The sequence below is a fragment of the Arachis ipaensis genome, chromosome B05 (genome assembly GCF_000816755.2).
Source record: "Arachis ipaensis cultivar K30076 chromosome B05, Araip1.1, whole genome shotgun sequence".
Lineage (NCBI taxonomy): Eukaryota > Viridiplantae > Streptophyta > Magnoliopsida > Fabales > Fabaceae > Arachis > Arachis ipaensis.
Window position 1 is genome coordinate 107,764,361 of NC_029789.2, and position 4,919 is coordinate 107,769,279.

General features: G+C 32.6%; 1 protein-coding gene across 4 annotated transcripts in view; it reads right to left on the reverse strand.

Moving 5' to 3' along the window:
- Positions 1–318, reverse strand: part of LOC107643793 (protein CROWDED NUCLEI 3) — an 8,586-nt gene extending 8,268 nt beyond the window's left edge. For 3 of the 4 annotated variants that reach the window (XR_002363335.1, XR_002363336.1, XM_021124222.1), the window contains exon 1: positions 1–317. This exon is cut by the window's left edge and continues 222 nt beyond it. The gene's annotated coding sequence lies outside the window, so the exon portion shown is untranslated. The other variant, XM_021124223.1, reaches the window with a different exon arrangement.

Consider the following 4,919-nt stretch of genomic DNA (forward strand, 5'->3'; position numbering starts at 1 on the left):
CGCCGCCTCGGTGAGGCGTAAATGAAGATGCCGCGGGCCACGCCTTCCTCTGTGGCGTGAACATTGCGCTTTGTGTAGAAATTAAAACTTGCCGGAAAGAACCCGTTAAAGGTTTTGCCGGAGAAAGAAAATTGGAGATTGTTCGTCTTTGGGTGCTTGTGGAGTGTGGAGTGAGGAAGATGGGAACGGATTAAAGGAAGGGTTTTGGATTGAGTTAAATTTTTTTGCGAACGCTCTCCCCACCGTATGTATAACAGTCGTTGGAGAGAGATTCGACCCAAGTGAATGGTTAATTGCAGATTTTCGAAATTGGTCATCCGTAATTAATAGGACTAACTTTATTACTATACTGATATATTTATCGTTCGATGTACGTAACATATTTATTTTTTTATATTTTTGTTTAAAATATATTTTTTTTTAATTTTAATATGAATAATTTATAAAATAATTTTATATTTTTTGTTATTTATATAAATATCAAATAATGGTATAAAAAAATTATAATTATACATAGTATTTTTATTTTTCAAAAAAAGAAAAATAAAAAATATTATTTAATTTTAAATTTTATTTTGATTTCTCGTAACTAAAATATAATGTGTCATGAAAATTTAGGCTAGTTGACCGTAGATTAGGTTGAACCAGGATGACTTGTTAAAGTTTAATAAATTGGTAAAGCTATGGAGTTGAATATGTGAATGTGTTGCTGAATTATTGAGTCATAATGAGATTTGAGTTTGATTGTAAATGATGATGATGTTATATTGATGATTTATGAGTATTGTTAGTTTGGTTATGATTGTGTGGGTTAGAGTTGATGAAATTGAGTGTTGAAGTGTGTGTTTGGATTACAGTTTACAAACGGGAGTTTGAATAAAAGTGATTTTGCAAACCTGATTTTGATGAAAAATAAGTTTATGTTAAAGTGATTTATGTTTGGCAATCTTTGCATTAAAATGAATTATAGTAAAATAAATGTTGTTTGGATTATACTATTCAAAATCACTTTTAAATAAAAAATTACTAAAATAGACATCAACTTAAATAATTTTTTATTATTTACAATTAATTTTTTGTTTAATTTACTTTACCTAATAGAATCAATAAATCATATTATAAAAAGATAATAAAAATAATACAAAAAATTATAATTATAAAAGTGTATAATATCAAATAAATAATTAATAAAAAATAATAAATAATAAATAATAAAAAAAGAGTTCATGTAAACAAAAATAATAAGAATTTCATAAATAATATAATAACATGCATAAATGATAAAGTTGGTAAAAGATAAATAAAGATGTAGTATTGATGGCTAAAAACCCGTTGTTAAAACGAAGAAGCTCAAAATTGTAGCTTCTTGTAAACGTGGTTTTGAAAGCAAAATCACTTCTGCGTTCATGAATAAAAAATTTGCCAAACCAAAAATTGAAGCTTTCAAGAAAGCTAAACGTGCTTCTTCTCTTGTAACGCGTTTGCCAAACACACCCGAAGTGTTGTGGAATGAAAGAAATGGTTATGAAATTGTTTTAAGTGTATTTAATGTTATTTTGGATTGTGAAATTTGGTTTGAAAATGAGAATTTGAAAAAATAAAGGTTTTGAACTTTTTTTGTAAAAGCATATTTTTAATGAACTTCGATGGTCCATAACCTGAGTCTCGGATACTGAATTTGAGTGAATTTTGATTCAAATTAAAGATAGTTTTAAGAGCTTTAAGATGGTATAAACTTTGTGAAAAACGGAATTTCGTAAAGGAAGTTATAGATGTCGGAAGTTATATGTAAAAACTGAATTTTCGAAGTTGTAGGAAAAACCAAAAACTCTGTTTAAGGTCTATTAGTTAGGTTTTGGGTTATGGAGTAAGGGTTAGTGAGTGGAAGAAGATAGAATTGGTGTCGAAGGAGTTGAGGAAGGGGATGCTTGATTTGATATGGATGATGAGAGTAATGATGAGGATTTGTAATTTAAAGAGATATATGTGACTAGGTAGTAGGCAGTGACGTTGTCCACTTGCTCCGAGTATGAGATGAGGAAGAAGAATTATGAAAACTGAGTTTAATTATGAAATTTTGACTAAATATGAAATAATTGAAATGTTTTAATGAAAGTAATAATGAATTTTGAATGTGATATATGGGCAGTAGTAAGGATTGTGGTTTGTCTCGCTTGCTTCAGGACAATTTTTGAGATTTGATAATAATGATGATTGTGTTTAGACTGAATAAATATATGTTTCAGATACCTGGGCAGTAGCAAGGATTGTGGTTTGTCCCGCTTGCTCCAGGTCAGTGATTGTGACGCCTGGGTAGTAGCAGCAATAGTGGATCATTCCGTTTGCTCCAGGTTGAGCTTTTAAACACCCGCCTGAGTAGTAGCCGCAGTAATGGTTATTCCACTGGTTTTGGGTTAAGCGGGTAGTAGCAAGGGGTTGTAGCTCAAACACACTCGCTCCGCAATGGGTGTTTCTATCCATGGTTAGCTACCAGGATGTGTTGGGGTGGCTATATAACCGACAGATGATATCATCAGCCATAGAACAGGCATGCATCATATGCATCTATGTGTTTGATTGGTGTGTTTTGTTTGGATTACCTAACTGATTGCATAAACTACTTGCTACTTATTTATCTGAATCTTAATTGTGATTTTCTTGATTGTAGTAATTGTGTTTGAACAAACATTCCAATGGAGGTTGGGAGGTTCGGAAGAGTTGAAAATGGGAGTATTAGAATAGAACGAAGATCCTTAGTTAGTTGCCTCATTTACTTTTGGTTTAGTTGTGTTTTCATAAGCTTTAATCACATGTTAGAAGTTCTAGAAATGCCTTTGACTTTTCTAGGACATTATATATTAGATATGTGGGTGCTGTTACCATACTGAGAACCTCTAATTCTCACCCCATACGTATTTTATGGTTTTCAGATGCAGGACGTGAGGCACCTCGCTGAGGTATGCTGGAAGCTTCTGATAGCGAAGATCTTTAATATCTTTTAGGGTTTATTTTGATTATGTATATAAGTAGATACTTATTATCTCCACTGTTTATGTATATACTTCCTCTTTGAGGTTATTTTAGAGAAACAGGTTCTGTAAACTCTGTATTTTGCGCTTCTTTTGGGTTCTCGTGTGTGTGTGTGTGCGAGCCGAGTCTTGAGTTTTGATATTTGTACCTTGGAACTCTCTTTCGTTTATATCCATGTTAGCTTACTTTTACGTCGCTTCGTTAACGTTGACACCTCGTGAGTGTTGCGCTTTTCAATATTTCACACACACACACACACACACACACACACACACACACACACACACACACACATATATATATATATATATAATTTTATTTTTAGAGGTCATAATATCTCACCACCTCTGTCTTATGACTTAAACATAAGATTTTATGTGGTAGGGTGTTACATGATACCTGTATATCTCATTTACAATGTAAACGAGATACGTGCAAGCTTATCTTATTTACACTGTAAACGAGATAAGACTAGGTAACGCCTATATATAGATGTCGTTTACAGCGAGGTTCTGGACCCCATTTTGAACCTTTCCACCACTTTCTCCTCTCTTCTACTCCTTTCTGACCATATTATCAAGTAAAACGAAGATGGTGCGTGAAGATGCACTGATCCAGATATCAATAGGCTGAACGCGACTTGGCACTACGCCGGGACAGCCGACTTTACGGTTAGTTTTCTTATCTTGACGTTTTTGTTATCACATATACGTATAGCCACTATTAGAATACTTGTCAATAACTAGAATGCAATTTGTATCGTTAGTAACAGGTCACCAATAGAATGCAATTTTGGTAGATATTTTCCAACCGTTGAAGATATTTTATTGGTTACACGTTTCTTAAGTTATTAGTTTAGTTATTAATTATCCAAGTAAAAGTTATTTTTTAAGTTAAGTGAACTATTATGTACTTTTGTATTTACCTAAATTAAATTATTAAGTTAAAATTTGATAATTAGATTATTAATTACTTTAATAAATGTCTTTATTTTAAGTAACATGTTGAGGAAATGTTTATGAATTAACTATGTAAAAATATTAACGTAAAAAATTTTATTGACATAAATTAAGTTAGTACATACGTATAAATTTCTATTAAACAAATGTATACTATAGTTAAGTCAGTTTGTTATGTTGATGCACGCATACATTTTTAATAATTGTGATCTTTTTTTTCAGAGGCCTCGCTTACTTCTGCTTCGACGAGTGAGTCACATGCTTCTATCACCGGACGTCATCGTCCCGTATTTGAGGGAGGCCGGCTTCGACGACACAGTGCTTCTCAAGGACTTCTTCCATGGATGTCAAACATGAGTCACATATGCTCGTCGCCACGGAGCCGAAACAAGTGAAACCGAAAAGCTCCGTTACCCAACGGTGCTAGAAACTTATACCCCACCTTCCGATTTCTTTTCTCCCTAAACCACCAAAGTTTCTCAATATCAGACTCTTCAACTCGGACAACGAACTTACTCACCGAATGCGCAACAGTAACGGATTATCACACTCAAATATCACCCAATTATCACTGTTTCTCATACGACAATTGGGATACACACAAATAACCACATATTCGCTACTACTGAACATTTTTGCTTATTTTTGAAAAGAAAAAACAGAGGAAAAAATATATGAAATGTATGTGGAGAATGCCAAGGCTTGCACATCCTTTTATAGTTGTTAGCAGTTTGTCTTACTGTATCTCGTTTACACTGTAAACATTATAATTTAACACGCATCTCATTTACAGTAAACTTGCATGTATCTCGTTTACACTGTGAACGAGATATACACGTATCACACTTACTGTCTTTTTTTGTTTTTACTGTAAACGAGATAAATAATCTTACGTATTTTCGTAATAATTTTTATAATTATTTATTCTAG